General features: G+C 40.1%; 1 protein-coding gene across 2 annotated transcripts in view; it reads right to left on the bottom strand.

Annotated features, from left to right (window-relative positions):
• srcin1a (SRC kinase signaling inhibitor 1a) overlaps window positions 1-17,113 on the bottom strand; it is a 118,839-nt gene that overhangs the window by 96,039 nt on the left and 5,687 nt on the right. The gene's annotated exons all lie outside the window — the stretch shown is intronic.

Below are 17,113 nucleotides of genomic sequence, written 5' to 3'. Positions count from 1 at the left end.
GGCAGCAAGCAGAGACAGTAGAACATATTTGCACCTGATCACACGTCCTTCATTTCAGAAAACACACACATACGCTTTTTCCTGACAACAAGCTGCTTCTCTAATCTGCTCATCTAATAACGAAGGGCCTGAGGAATGTGTACGCAGAGGCGGCAAGCACACAAGTGTTTGATTATGCTAAATTGAGTCCTCGGATGGAGAGAGAGAAAGAGAATGAAACAGAGAGAAGCAGGACACGCTGGAAAGATGAGTGCTGGGACTAATTGACTGAAAATGTCCAGAAAAACACAGAGAAACAAAAACTGCCGTGGCCTTTTTGAGTGCTGAGTGGAGAAATAATGACGGAAAAAGTCACCAGAGGAGAGGCTGCTATCTATCTATCTATCTATCTATCTATCTATCTATCTATCTATCTATCTATCTATCTATCTATCTATCTATCTATCTATCTATCTATCTATCTATCTATCTATCTATCCATCCATCCATCCATCCATCCATCCATCCATCCATCCATCCATCTATCCATCTATCTATCTATCTATCTATCTATCCATCCATCCATCCATCCATCTATCTATCTATCTAAAAAATACAATACATTTATAAAAATTTGCATATACATTTAAGTTATTAATACATTTATTATACTGAACAGGTATTTTAAATTGTGTTCACTATTTTGTGTTCCTCTCCTGACTGATCAAGGTAACCAAATTCCTTGAAGCATCTCAGTGTAATTTTATACCACTGCAAATAAATAAATAAACATATTTATCAAATCAGTAACACAAAAAGGTGTGTTGTAACAAAATTGTCGGTAATGGGTACAGCTGAGTGAACCTGCGCTGAACTTCCATTTCTTCCACACCCCCAAAAAATATGTTACACTGTGACCGTTGAAAAACATCAAACATGACAGAAAATGCAGGCGTGGTGATGGTGCCTCGCCGCCTGGCTGTCACATGACATAAAGAATTTGATTGCCGATCGCCGCCGACGATGATGACGATAAACATCCCGGGCTCGGCACAAGATGGCTCAAGTACGAGGCGGCGGCTGTCAAATCTACAGCAAGATTACGCCTCTGCATCCCGGAGATAACATGCAAGCACACATTCTTCGCACCGCCGTGGAGAGCATATGGAGGAGTTTTCTGCCAATTAAAGCCACAGAAGAAGGAAGCCGCATTTGAGGATGGTGGCTGAATGATGCAGGTGCAAAGTCACAAAGAAGCGGGAACATGTCAGTCACACTAAACACTGGCTTGTAAGCACTCCATCAATCCATTCACAGTCTATACCGCATATCCTAATATGCTCTATTTAAAAGGACAGGCAACAGATATGCAATGGACAGTGCCTGTGTTTTTAATTGCTACAGCGTTCACAATTCCTGCACTTTATTTCATGATTGTACAACCATTTTACGTATACGTTTAGTATTTTGTAAGATGCTTGCTGTTGGTGATGTGGCCATTAATTCATTAGTTAATTAAAATAGGGCCTGACCGATTCATCGACCGACCAATATTATTGGCTGATATTGGCTCTTAAAATAACAAAAAAAAAAAAATGGACAGATTTTTGGACCTAATTATTAAAACACATTAACACATTATAACGTGAGACAAAGATAATGACATTCAGAATTTCAGACATTGCCTCAATCAAAAACAAAACAAAAGATTGTTCTCTATGTTGTCAAAGATATACTATAGGACAAACACAATCAAATGTTATGCCTCTAATTCAAATGCAGCATTTATTGTTGTTATCTGTAAATTTAGCGATTTTATTCTTTTTTAATACTGTTTAAATTAAGCCATTTAAACAGTTATCAGAATTTAATTAGGCCAAATATTGGAATCGGCATTAGCCTAAAAAAAAATCCATATCAGTCGGGCCCTAAACTTAACATCTCAATTTTTGGGTGAAGGCCATCAAAAAAAATATATATATACTACTACTACTACCACTAATAATAATAATAATAATAATAATAATAATAATAATAATAATAATAATAATAATAATCTGTTCAATTGCAATAGAGACCTTGCTGCTCTGGCCCGAATAAAAGTTCATTACAAAATAGACTTTCTAATTATGATATAATTAAATGCAGGCCAGTGTGAACTCCATTCACTTATGTTTGATTATTCACTGGCCTGTATGTACTCCACCTAGCTACATTCATCAAAAACCGGTCGGTTATATTTGATTAAACGCTGCCCCGTATGAATCCCAGTCAGCTACACTGATTTGCAGAAAGGAGCAAATGAGATTGATGTGTCATGGCCGAAGATATCAGCATTCATTTACAACAGAGTCAGCAGGTACTGACACCTGGACACCCAAGAGGTCCACCGGGTGGGCTGGCCTGCTATGATATTAATTGAAGTTCAGGAGGTTAATTATGACTTTATAGCTGAGTCAGTTTGCGCCGCCACAGAAGAAATGATCATTCATGGAATTCCTACAGTGAGCCAGACAATCCAGTAAAAAAAGAAACAACACTTGAAGGGTGTTCATCAGCAGGATTTCGAAAAGGTAGAAAGTAAAAAAAAAAAAAAAGATTCCCACCCCCTCAACCCCACCCCCCAAGGTCATGTGGTGTGTAAACACTCAGCAACCATAGCAATGAGGCAGACTTTTTTTTAGACCATCCTTCCCCCATTGCACAGTGATGGACTCCTCCCCCTGCAACGTTCCCTTTGTTTAAAGCTCCATGCCAAACAGCTACATGTGATTAATCTGCACCCTCCATCGCCTTCAGTGGTGCAAATGTCACCGAGTGACACGGATCAATGCCGGGAGGAGCGAGGAATCGGAAAGCCAAGAGGTCGGCGCATCAGTTCTCCAAAGCGCTCAGTCTGCCAAACATCTCATTTGCATACAGCTACAAACCCCTTTTTTTGTTTTGTTTTTTTAAAGGCAGCTGGCTGTTGTTGCCACACACAAGCATTGAACAAACACAAACATGTGAACTACACAGGAAGAGAATGGAGTTTAGATGGAGACTTAGTTTTACTCACATTTGTATGCTGTGCAAGTAAATGCCCTGGGTGTAAACAAACAACTACAAATGAACGTACCACTCGATTTCTCTCTCACTCCAACAACCTTTTAAACCTGGGCTTGCACTCCGTGGAGATGCCAGGGAAGCGATTCTCAAAAGTGCGGTAGCGAAAATCCATGAATCACTGAATTACATTTTTAAAAGTCTGTATCTTACGATTACAATGCTACTGTATTTTTAATGTTGGTCAAGATTACTTGGAGAGCTAATTATGTTTGAGGCAGTACTTGATGTAAAAAGTTAGAAAACCATTACACAAGGGCGTGGCGACTTTGTGTCACCATTGATTGCGCAACATCATAAGAAGCTGCGAGCAGTGACACAGAACAGGACAATCGATGGTGACTCCGCGAGCTGCTGATTAACTGATTAATTAATCACAAAAAATATTGCATTAATCATGAATTAACGCAGATTAATCGCACTATTAATTTTGACCATAGATGATCCTTTAGCGTGACAGCGGGTGGCTACGTTTAAGGTAGCACAGGTTGTGTTTCAGCAATAAACATAATTACATGCATTTAATAAATGTTCGTATCACATTTAGAATATTTGTTTATGTCCAAATATTGGGGTCATTTTTTTCCCATTTTAAATTCTGCAAGTAATTCATTGATTAGAAAAAGATGAGGATGAGCATATGCATGCAGCGGATAAAAAAATGTTGAAGACGTCCTCTTAACATTAAATGTCAAAAGAATGAATACATAACCGGTGCTTATCAAATTTGGGGGTGGGGGAGGGGGGGGAATATTGATTAAAAAAATACTTTTTTTATTAAGTGATTAATCGTGATTAATCAAAATTCTAAGATGTGATTATCTGATTTAAACATTTTATTGTTTGACAGCTCTAATATATATACATATATATATATATACATATATATATATATATATATATATATATATATATATATATATATATATATATATATATAAATATATATATATATATATATATAAATATATATATATATATATATATATATATATATATATATATATATATATATATATATATATATATATATATAAATAAATAAATAAATATATATACATAAATTGTCTGGTATTTTATTAGTATATTCCTATTTGTATAGATTATTTTCTCTTTTTATCAATATTTTTTTTACATTTTATATTATTATTTAGATGCTCGTATATAGATAATGGAAATACATTAGGGATTGGTGAATGGGTGGAATGGACTGTCCAACCAAAGCCAAAGCAATAATGCTCAAAATAGTCCATAAGTTTCTAAACATGTAAAATATATATTTAAAAAAAAAAACAGGAGGAAAATGAACCAAGCCATCCATGGCGTTTGCACCTGAGAAAGCAACCATAGGTGTGAGAGTGTCTCTGAGTTGTATGCATGCAGTAAACATCACACAATAAACAATAAATGTCAAACACGAGGAAGCAAAGAACAGTCGTCCTCTTTTATCTCCGGTTTTAATCGACGGGAATGATTCATGCCACCCGCCTCCCCGACTGCCACTTGTCATTAGGGGATGTTTTAAGCCATCGCATTTATCAACCCTCTCAAACGCCGTCTATGTTGACAAAGGAGCCAAATGAGTCGTTATGCACCAGCAAGCAGCAGAGAGACTTTGTTTTAACAAAGCCACTAAAACACAAAAGGGAGTGCACAGTGGGCTGGAGCCCGTGCACACCGCCATGAATATTTCAGGCTACCATCCAGAGTGACAAGGCATCAGCAAGAATTGTGGGTGACAAAAAAAATGACTGAATGAGCCGCCTGCAGAAGTGACATGAGTCATCTATCATGTAATACAGCTAGAGCTGAACGAAAATTAACAAAAACTCATTTGTTCCCAAAAACGTATAAAAACGTTCTAGTTTAAATATTGCCATGGTCTCAAAAACGTATATTATAAAAAAGCAAAAAGGCTTTTTTTAATCAATATTTTTTTCCTGCCAAATTTCAAGAGCACCGGTTATGTGTTAATTCTTTTGACATTTAATGTTATGAGGACATCTTTAAAAAAATTTGATCCACTGCACACGCTCATCCTCCTCTTTTTCAAATCGGTTAATTACTTGCATAATTCAAAATGGAAAAAAAATTACCCCAATATTTTTATTATATTATGACATTACAAATATTCTAAATATGTAAACATTTATTAAATGCTTGTAATTATGTTTATTGCTGAAAATCAACCTGTGCTACATTAAACATAGCCATCCACTGTCACGCTAAAGGATAATCTATGGTCAAAATTAATAGTGCGATTAATCTGCGTTAATTCATAATTAATGCGACAATTTTTGTGTGATTAATTAATCAGTTAACGCTTTAACTTTGACAGCACTAGTTTTTTTATGTGTGTTTTTTTTATTCTAGAGCATACAGAAGGCTTAATTGCAGCTTCTGGTTGGAAGAGGTTGCTTGAAGCAAAAACGGCCTGCAGGTGGCAGCAGAGTATAAGAGATTAGCCAGGGTCAACAAGCGCTTTTTCCCAGTGTTTTCAACAGGTTTGTGAATAATGATGAAACGTAGATATACGGTAACAGATACAAATCAGATTTTTTTCCTGATGAAAAAAGAGACTCTAATCTTTCATTCGGTAGGTTTCATGTTTTTATAGCAATAGAACACACAATATTCTGTGGACCTTGCAAAATCAGTCAAAATCCAGTAAAGCAGCCGGGAGCGAAGGGGGTTGCTTCAGTGAAAATAGCTGGGAATGAATAAGCTAATTGCGGTTTGAATTTTTTTTTTTATCATGCAATTATTTATTTTTATTATGTCCTCACATGACATCTTCACCAAGCTTCCAACTTGTACTTGACACCTCAACCAGCAGTCGCTGTCAACAACAGTCCGGACCCGGCTCCACTCATTCCACGTGGATGCACAGAAGGGGAAGACCTCCTGGCAGACCCCCTGGAAGCCTTCGCACCACAGTGATGCCGCCTTGCTGCCATATCGTCAGCGTGCCTATTTTACCACCAAAGCTTTTGGCACAAGGGCAAGCCAAAGAGGCAGCGTGAGGGAGGGAGAGAGGGAGCGGTGTGCTGCAACCCGGGCGATCAAGCCCACTTCCTGGCCAAACAGGTGATCTCGTGCCAAAGGAGGAACTGCGATGGTTGTCCGCAATCCAACAAAAGGTTGCTCGATAAGAGCAGATGGAAGTGCAGTTTCCTGGATAGCAAACCTCGTACCCACTTACGAGTTTGATCAAGTACTCAATGGCGCATTTTACAGCACACCATGAAACAAAAACCTACTGATTAGCTTGCTTTTATCCACAGAAACATACATTAGCTTTGTTTACACAACTGAAGCTTTTAACCGCAAACTAAACCCTTTTGCTCAACACGTCACTTGTGAATTCATCAAAAAAGATGCATCCAGCTGTTTAAGGCTACTCCCAGTTCTAATGCACAATTTTCCAACGACCTAAACAGGGAGCGCGGCACGTTCACAGGTGTCCTTGTGCAGGTGCAAAGCAAAGAGGATGGCTGTGAGATGGGTTTAATGTATTCGGCGTCAAGCGTTTATTTGTGCTTTTAACCCCCAGAGGCCGGCTTGGCGTAATCGTGTTACACCTCTCCGCTTGCTCGGTGCGCTTGTTTCCTAGTAACGGCGGGAGGGAGCTAACGCCTTAGCGTCTGACACATGTGTGACAAAGTTAGTCAATCAAGCAGCATATCAACCCTGATAGCACATCAAGCATCAAGAGGGTTAATGAAGGCAAAACATCCAAACATCCGCTGATATTAGCCTGAAGACCAAACCACGGTTTGCGGGCGCCAGATTATTTTACTCTCAGATGTGTCAGGCATCGCTCCTGTTCCCGAAAGACTTGCACCCCCCATCCTCCCCCCACGCCCGTCAGGCCCATCACGGCCGTTTATCTCATGCGCGCTACATACAATGAGTGTTCGCAGCGCCGTGAGGCAATTCCATAAACAAGCGCTGCTGCTAATGCGGAGCTCCACTTGTCAGACTGCATTAAACGTACTGGATGCTATATTTCATCTACAATTTTGGCTCTCCGGATAATATGTCTCAAAGTGGGAAATATGGGATGGAACATTTATCATTTCTTTGTGACAAATGGCTGAGCACGTTTGTGATTGGGGCATTGGTTTTGTTTGGTTAAATCAGGATTAACAAAGTCTGACCATAGCTCATTTTAGGGGCTGCTGAAGCACATGTAAGACCCCTAAAATTTAGCACCCCCAAAAATGAACAGTCATTTAAACAACATAGAAAGTGTAAAACCATATAATACTTGAAGTGTAATATTTCATTAACAATACATTTTGTATGCATTCCTACTAGTCTAAACATGGCATTCTGATTAATATTGGATTTGTGGAATATGATTTAAGCATCAAAGTCCACCTGTTTTTATCCAGCTCAGGTGACGGCCATTTTGCCACTTACTGTCGACTGAAAATGACATCCCAGTTGTTCAGGGCTCAGGTAACGAACAATCATGGCCCACCTGTTTTCGGAGTTTGGTTATGCGAATTTGGCAAGAAGAGTCACGATTGGTCATTACCTGGGCTCTGAGCAACTGATGTCATTTTCAGTCGACAGCAAGTGGCAAAATGGCCGCACCCTGAGATGGATAAAAACACATGGATTTTGCACCTTTATTTATATTCCACAAACGCTATATTAATTGTGTCAACTTCCCCTTTAACTAGTTTTTGCTGCATTTATTCGTCGGTCACTGTGTATGTGAAGGCATTATTTGATTACTTTATTAAGTGTAATCTTTTGCGTGTTCAAATAAATCAGAATTGAGATCTCATGAAGAAGTTTTCCTTGCAAGGATTTATTAAGAGCTCTTAAGACACAGGAAAAAAACTTACATTCGAAAAGTCATGATAAGCTCCCAGTGTGTGTAAAATATGGAAACTCGCAGGTGTCTTTATACTAGTAGAAAAGGTTCTCTCCGCCTCTTACATTTGCAGAGAGATAGTATTGACAATAAGCAGGCACAAGATACTGACATGATCATCTCAGCTCCCCACCAGCTTCGGAGGAATGATGTAGACAGGCTTTGACCTTGGACCTTCAGTTTTTACGACCAAATGACTAATGACAAGAGACTTTGACAACTTTTAAAACATACACATTCTTATCTCAAGAGATGGTGAGGAGTAAGAGGTTCAAATGTAGTTCACAAAATCATTATCACATTGTTATTCATTTAACTACACATGGTTATATCACATCTATATACCTATAACTAAATTCAAAAACAGTAAAAATATAAGTTGAAAAAGTTAAATGTCAACATATGTTATTAGGTAGAAGCTAGCTTCCTCTTTTTCTCGCTAGCTTGAGGTGGTCAACTCGAGGCCATACAGTGATGCTGTACTCTTTTGGAATTGGAATGAGAGAAGTTAGTTGTTTGGCTGTACATGCCTTAATATTAAAGCCAAGGTGTGCTACTCCATTTAGGACAGAGAGAGAGAGAGAAAGAGAATGTTTTTTTTTTTTTTGAGAAACGTGGGAACGACATTGCATTCAAATGTACCGAACATTGAAATGTATCTTGCCGACCGGGAGCTCAGCGCCCGACAAGACGATGGTGCGTGATCAATATGTAGAGCATAGTCCACGTTTAGCGAATATATTACAAAAGTACAAAAGAGAAGCTGAGAGAAATGTTCTTTGAACAACCGCTGCGTCTGCTGCTTTTGCTGTATAGCTGTTCTTCTTTCTAGCAAAAACACAAAATCATCTGCAATCTTATCTAGGTCTCCTAGACATCTACCCTGACCTCAGTATCGCCAAGCTTTTGTACCATTATGTTGCCTCCAAATGAACACGTCAGATATTGAAGGAGGAGGCAGATGGCGAATACAGACGCTGCAACAAAGGACAGAATAACAAACACAATGTTCCGCTATTGTAGTAGACACCCACTGGTTTGTCTGTGGGATCATAGCGGCCGCCTTCTTTCAGCTCAGAGGAACGCTGAAGGTGTGACAATGAAATTTGCTTATTATTGGTCGCATGCGAATGTCTTTGCCAGGACTTTGCATAAACACACAGAAGGGGAGAAACAACAACCGGCAGAGGGAAAATCAGCACAATGTGACGACCTTCAAAGATCCTTGCAGCTTGACGGTGATTACCTCCTGCTATTGAATGGAGGGGAGGTCAAATGGCCACCGATGAACAATTCATATGTGCACTATAAAAAAATAGAACGAGCTCACTAATGAATTGATCCATCATGTACAGTATCTCAAATCATCTTTACCCATTGAAATGAATAGAAGTGTCATTAATGCATTCCAGCCTTAACTTGAGTCGTACGATACTGAAGTAGCCGTACTCTTACTTGAGTACGATTTTTGGCTACTCTACCTGCCTCTGATGTTACGCTCAAGGAAGAGTCTGATTGGTGTGTGTAAATGATTGCTTGTCTATACGTTTCATTGGCTGATCTGGGGAGTACCACGCTTGCCTCTGACTCAGTCAGCCCTCCCCTCTTAAATTTGACGTTTTCCATACTTGGCCCCTGACAAATAAACAAATGAACGACAGCGATCCAAATAGGCTGCACATGATTGCAGACAAAAGAAAAAAGCAATCCTTTTTTTTTCAGCCCTCTGCTTCTCAAGTACGAAATTCTCAGCGCCAGACTATATTTCTTCTGCCTCTCTTCTTTTGCACATGCTCCCTGGCAGTGTTTCAAAAATGTCAATGCCACACACTGGCGTTCGAGCCATGGTTTTGCCGTTAACACGTCGGACTGAGGAGATGGATGCGGCCCGGCTGATCGATGGGGAGGCAAGGAACGCATCGAGCGCTGGATGAACTAAAAAGGGAGCAGGTCCGTCTCAAGGGGGGCGAGGAAGAAGGATGTGACCTTTTCATAGTGGCTGCCCTGATCGTTTGTGGCAGTTGGGTCGGGGCGCGGCTGTGGACTTCGCATGCAATGTTGCGCCTGATCAACTGGAAGACTGTGTGTTGAAAGTCCTGTACTGCTTCTCTACTCATTCCCAAACATTACATGGATAGTCTTTTTTTTCTTTTACTTTCTTGGTAATGAGATGCCAGACTGACAAAATATGAATACATCTTTCTATTGATTCCTGAGGCTGGATTTATTCTGCAGGTTCAAGTGCCGGATTCCGATTTAATGGCTACATTTATTTATTTTATTATTTTTATTATTTATTTATTTTTATTTTGAAATCATTATTAGAGATTCACTTTTCAAGTGATGCATATTAAATATGGCTGCGTCTACACACTGATGGAAAACTGTGAAACACCCCCGCATGACCAGACGGCCAAATAACATAACTCCACAGGCAGGCAGTGATTTCACGGAAGGAAACAAATAATAAATAAATAATACATAAATTAAACCTAATCTAACGTTGTAGCATTTTGGCCTGGGCTGACTCTTCTCCCATTGACTTTAAATGAGGCTAACTTTTATATTGCTCAATGACGTGCTATCTGATTCTGCATTCATTTTGCTTGCTTATTTAATATTGGACAAACCTTTAATTTAGCATATTTAATATTCGTATAATTTGTTGTAGGTTTGGTTTACAGCAGGTGTTTTTAATGTGTTCATTAGGGATATACCGATTATCGTCCGGGCCGATTATTGGCACCAATATTCAGCATTTTGATGAATATTGGCATCTACATTTTTTAAAAATTGGACAGCCAATAGTAGATTAATTGAAAACTGTTAACTTCAGATACCTATTTATTTACATTTTATGTTAACCTTATGGGATGCTGCAGTGTTGACCCTGGAAATACTCAGCACCTTCTGTTTTTGTTTGAAATCAAAATTAGGATGAATGAAAATGTAACATTTCAAATATTTTGAAATTGTTATGGTTGTGCTTTCATTGCGTTGTGTTTTTGTTTTTTTTTCCCAGTCTTTGATTAAGTAGAGGGGCGTGACCTCCTGCGCCGCACCTGTTTCTCATTCACAAATCAACGCTTCTCCTCGTCGGAGTAGTGACCTTGCCACGTCCTCGACCAAGAGCTCTAATCTGACTTTGTGTTCCAAATTCTAGCTTCGTTTCTTGTTTCCAGTTTCTCATGTGAGTTTTTTGACACGTAGTTTTATGTTGTTGTTTCCTCGGCTTGTTGCCTGAGTGCTTGTTAAGCACGCGTTGAGCCTTTTTTGCTCGGTAGTTTTGCGTTTCCTCAGCTTTACGCTTGAGTGATTGGTATCCACGAGTTGTTTTTCCCCACGTCGCTTTTAGTTTATCCACTTTGTATAGCTTATTTTGTTTTTTCTTATTCTCGTTGTGCGATTCTACAGCCCTCAGGTGTATTCTTGTTACTTTATTTTCCTTGCATACTTTGCAAGTGACTTTTGTTAACTGTTTTACTCCTGGCTTCGTCCAGCGCTTAGTGTCATAGAATTCCGTTGAGTACAATTTAATTTGTCAGCCCACACCCTTTGTGTCTCTGCATTTGTGGGATCCACTATCTGGTTATTCCGGAAATCATTACAGACATTTTGGAAAACTTTATCTACTGTAGAAAACAAAAGGGAACTATTGTGTTACGTTTTCATTTAACTTGGGACCTCCCTCAACTTTTGTGAGAATTTTTAAAACAAAAATGCCTATTGCATAAGATCTGATCTGAAAAGTTTTTTTAATAAACAAATGCTAGAAGACAATTTTAACAATGCTTTTGGAAATTGTTATGGCAAAATGTTTTAGTGAAAGTCTGCTCCAAATATCGGTTATCAGCTTCCTTGGCTACTAATAATCGGTATCAGTATTCGCCATGATAAAAAAATGCTCTATCTCCAGTGGTTTGTGTTGTTAGAGCCAACACAGGTGTGTATAAGTCACCAACATATGTATGTCTATGATGTGAAGTTCACATTGACCGGATATAGCCAATCTGTGTGTTTATGCCGCACTTACATTGCTGTAAAACCTTTATGTAACATGGTTTTATCCATATTTGGAAGAGGCCTGATTCCGAACTGAAGATATCGGAATCAAAAGTATTTTTTTAATACCATGATGCATTTCCCAATTTGAACCCCACCAAGTACTACTAACAATTTGTTTTTATCCTTCACGTGCTGGTGTTTTAATCTTTTTTTTTTCTTCATAATCCTACTTTTCCTCCCAACCCGAGCGTGGCTCCTGCTGCTGGAGATGGGTCAAATGCGAAAAAAGAATTTTGGGTGTGACAATCAGTGGTACTTTAACTTAACCAACCAACAAAAGCCACTCACACTGCACTCGGAGGAGGACGACTAACAGGAACAGGGAGGCACATTTTGGAACATTTTGGTTACGGTATGCAGAAACATGAACTGGTTTCTAACCTAACCAAAAATTAAGTAAGTTCTTGCTGCAGAGACTTAGCGTGCACTCATTCAAGTATTGATCTGGAGAATGTAAAGCACATAAAAAAGAAACATGGCGCTGCTTTAAAGGCTAACAGGGACGCAGAATGAAAATCTAAATTCTCTCTCTAGCCCAGAGGCAGTTGAGACACGGGGAAGGAAAATGTGTAAATTGATAGTTCATCAGCGTCGCTTTGGGGATTTCAGGTTGCGGGGTCTGATGAATCGACCGATACAACGCCGAGTTAAGAGGCGAGGAAAGGACGGTGGACGCGTATAGAACCAGAACGCAATGAGTGATAAGTTGGATCCAGTTGGGAACAGAAGGACGCTAATCTGGGCCCGGAATCATCAGTGCCTGCGCCGCCTGCTTTGTATGCCTGCCAGAGCATCTGGGGAATGAAAGTTGATAAGAGGTAGAACGTAGGAGGGAACCATCGGGAGGGGAAAAAGGAAAACTATTACCGCTTCTGCCAGCGCCTCGCTAACGTCGCCAAACTCATTTCCTCCAAAAGCGCCGCTTGCCTCATCGCTCTTTGTTCTCTTAGCGAGCGCTCCCGATTGCCTTGCTGGGCGCAATATGCGTGCTTGGTCGCGCACAAGCCAGGAAGTAGTCCTTGACCAGGTGAGGAAAAGCAGCGTGACACAACGTTAATTATTAATTCAACATAAATGATGAAGGCCACATTTTGTGGATGATAATATTACAAGAAAATGACAAGCTTTATTTTTAGATCACATTCTGCAAGTGAACTTTTTCTGTTTGCCAATGAAGAGATTTGGTACCCTAGCAGGAAGTTAGCCTTCTATCCATTTTTGATATTGTCCTTGACCTTGCTCTGGTCACCATTAAAATAGAGCCTTTCCAAGCTGACCTTAATTGCGAGGTGGGCTACATAAAAACACAATTTAGAGTCTTCAATGTACTTGATTGTGCGTTTTGGGAATATGCACAATATTTTTTACTCTGAAAAAGACTATATTGCGTCCCAGTATAAACAGAGTAAACTTTATACTCGGAAGAGAGTAAAAAAAAATGGGGGGATCAACAAACAATCACACAACCTTCAGGTTGGGAGACAACCAACCTTAAGAGACAGTCCTCCAATAAATATAACCACATAGGTCGTTTAGAAAAGGTGCCAAATTATGACCAAGTGTTACGTGTTTTAGTTAAGCGACCTCTATCGGCCATGTTGAATAGCGTAAAAAGCTGGACTTATCTCACTGAGTTACTTGGCTAGTGTAATTGTTAGACGACTTGTTGAACCTTAACCACTGACCCATACCACTCCTACTCTATATTGCAGGTGTCAGGTGGAATCCTTGTACCTCATTTTTTTGGTCTGGGACATACCAGCAATATGTTAGCTAACAATGAGTCTAGCATAGCTCAAGTGGTAGAGTGGCTGTCTTCCATGCTGAAGGTTGTGGGATTGTTCCTCAATCGGTTTGTTTTATTGTTATTTTAGTGTTTTACTCTCTTACAAGTGTAAAAGTTTTTTTCCATTTAGAGTGGGACCGAATATAGTCTTTTTCAAATTTACTCTTTGCAAAATTTACTGTGTGGAAAGAACCCGGAGTAACTGGAAAAAAACAAAAACATTTCATCAACACTTGCCGGTTAGTATCCAAAATCCTTACAGACACACTCCTTAGGTTTCCCAGAAGATCTAAAGTGTCGATCAACAAATTTTTTTTTATCCTTTTTCACTTCCTGTGTCTATCAAAGGGGGAGTTTGCAATTTAACTTTCTGTCATATTTGTTAAAACTGTGAGAAATATGACCTGTGAAAACACCTGCCAGTGTTGGGCAGTAACTAGTTACTAGTAAGGCGTTACTGTTACTTAGTTACCTTTTACAATAACTAATACTCTAATGCATTACTTTTTTTAAATACAGTAACTCAGTTACAGTATGGTATGTTAGTCAGTTACTTGATAAATTATTTAATGTAATAATTTAATTGTGCGACACTCGTGAGGATAAGCGGTTCAGAATCAAATCATGAATGGATGGCTGCTGTGTACTACTACTTCCTGTTTACAATGGATTGCGAAGAAGACACATTATGGGCGGATATCGGATTCAGTAGTCATGGAGTATCAAGCCGAGCGCAAGACGAGTTTTTTGACGTGGAAATACGCTCGTTACTTTAGCTGAGCATAAAGGAATAGTGTATGTCCTTTTAAAAAAAAAAAAAAAAGTAAAAAGGTTACTTTTAATAGTACACATTACTTTTTTGTTTAAGTAATCATCAGAGTAATTGAGTTACTTTTTTAACTGTAACTAGTTACTCTTTTTTTTTTGTAACGAGCACAACACTGCCGTCCGCTAGTTTAATTTGCAAAAAAACACCGCGCCTGATGAAAAACAACCAATCAGAGACAGAAGGTGTGACTCAATCAGGAGTAAAGGTGTGCCTGCGATGAGCGTGCCTACAAATGTGTGATTGAAACTTTGAGTCACGCCTTCTATCTCTGATTGGTTGTTTTTCCTATGGCGCTGTGTGTTAAATTATTATTATTTTTTATTTTTGTTTGCGTGCGTGTGTGTGTGTGTATTCATTAGTTCACCTAAAACATATCAAAAAATCCCATACCGTTCACCTAAACCGAACACTTCAGAATCCAGCCAGAGTCGTGAGGCCACCAGGAGACCCGAGGAAGGACCAAAGAAAGGAAAGTGAAATCCAGCACCGACCAGACACCACCCACCACCCACCGGGCCAACAACCAGAGTCCTTCACCAACCCCAGAAACATCTAAATTCCAACAAATCATGGAGACCTTAAGAGACCAAAGGAGAGACTGAGGATAGGAAGGAAGGACAGACGAAGCAGAGTGAGATCCCCAGACATCAGCCTCCACCGATTCAATGACCAGAGGAAGAAGCAGATTGTGTTTGAATTTCGATAGATGCTGGTGTGGTGGATCTGGCATGCATGAAAATCTCCACCAAAGAGGGGAGCCGTCGACCCCTGCCAGGACAGAGCAAGCGCAACACCTCAGGGCCCCCCAGGCCACGGCAGCGCCAACGGACAACCCCCGGGCCCCGCAAGGGCCACCGGCCGGAGAGCAAACCCAGGAGCAGGAGCGCCCCCCACCCCACGACGGGCCGCGCCCCCAACCCAACGCAGCAGGATGGGGCAATGCAGGCCCGCCAGGTACCCCACCGGTCCAAAGCCCCCGCTCCCCCCATGCCCAGCACCCCCCTTCCCCCACCCCCACCCAGCCACCACCACCCCCCCCTACTATTTTAATAAATGTGTGGGGGGGTGGAGTTTTTCAATTGCAAACTCCGCTCTGTAAAGCTTCCTTTATCTAAATTTTCTAAATTTCCTCTGGCAGAAGCTAAACTTGAGCCATGATGACGTCAATATTGACGTGTAGCCTCAGGATCACTAGAAATCTGCCGAACGTCAACATGTGACAGGAGGCTTTACAAATCTGGCACACATATGGTAGAGGCCAATTTTTCGAAGTCCATTACAAAATGATAGAATTTTCAAATCAAAGCTGGTATAATGAGTTTAATAAATGAGAAGAGATTGCTTTGACTTGACGCTCGATCTTAATGATACTTTCAGGCGTGACAACAAAAAAGACAAAACTGATGCTGATAAATGGCTACAGTGATGATATAAAAGGGATGACAAGTCCTGTAATTATTCCATTATTTGTCTGTCATCACTGCGCACACACGTCAAACCTCTCGTCTCAGAGGTGCAGCATGAGCTGCGAAGAAAAATATCTTTGATAAATGTATGTATTATTTAAACTAGTAAATCATTAACAACCTTGAGACTACAGGGAGAAATCTCTGGAGCAGAAAGCTGAAATTTAGATTTTAAAAGCGCCTGATAAGACAAAAGCTTCACAGAATATGTACAGTCCGCGGCGCTGTATGTTAATTAACTGTCTTGGATGTGTATCAAAAACCTCCGGCAGGCACTGGTGCAGTCACAACCTGCCGGGACAAGTACGCCGTAAGAAGCTTTAAAAGTGGATCTTACTACACGTGCCAACCAAATACGATCAATCTTATTAATGTGTGCATGACTATCAGATTTCATCTCGCAACGCTGCTCCCACAAGGGTCAATTACTATCCGACATGCCCCGAAAACACAGAGAGCGAATGGTTGTCGACGCCTGCCGTGAAACATTGCGTCATCGCCAGCCAATCATAGGGCAGAGCCGGCGGGTCTTTGTGCAGCAGGAACGAGCAGGTGCACCACGGCCAATAAGTGAGTGTGCAAACACGCCGGTGTCAGCCTACTTGTGATTGGTCTTGAAAATGAAGATGAATAAAATGGGAGTTCATGTGAGGGTCGCTGTTTATGCATGTTGGATAAATATCCGAGCCAAACTGCCCACCTGCCTGAGGAAAAGAGGAGAAACAGAAGATAACCACTAGATTTTAAGAAGTGAGAGCTAACTGATGAAGATGCAAACGCATGAGGTTGCTAAACACTGTTTTACTGTAATTAAGAGTGCAATAAATGGGAGTATCAGCAGTAAATTTCATTTTCACTTGATTTGGCGGGATTGATTACGATATTAGGACCCCATAAAATATTACTGCCATTACAAAAGGAGTCATTCCAGGACTTAGGTGACACTTTCAGGGCGGTGTTAATTTAACAGCGTGTTTATTAGTTTGGTGGTGTTG

Source organism: Vanacampus margaritifer, chromosome 2 (genome assembly GCF_051991255.1).
Source record: "Vanacampus margaritifer isolate UIUO_Vmar chromosome 2, RoL_Vmar_1.0, whole genome shotgun sequence".
In the NCBI taxonomy this organism is placed as follows: Eukaryota; Metazoa; Chordata; class Actinopteri; order Syngnathiformes; family Syngnathidae; genus Vanacampus; species Vanacampus margaritifer.
Note: the sequence above shows the minus strand (reverse complement) of the source record. Positions and strands in the feature narration are given on the sequence as shown.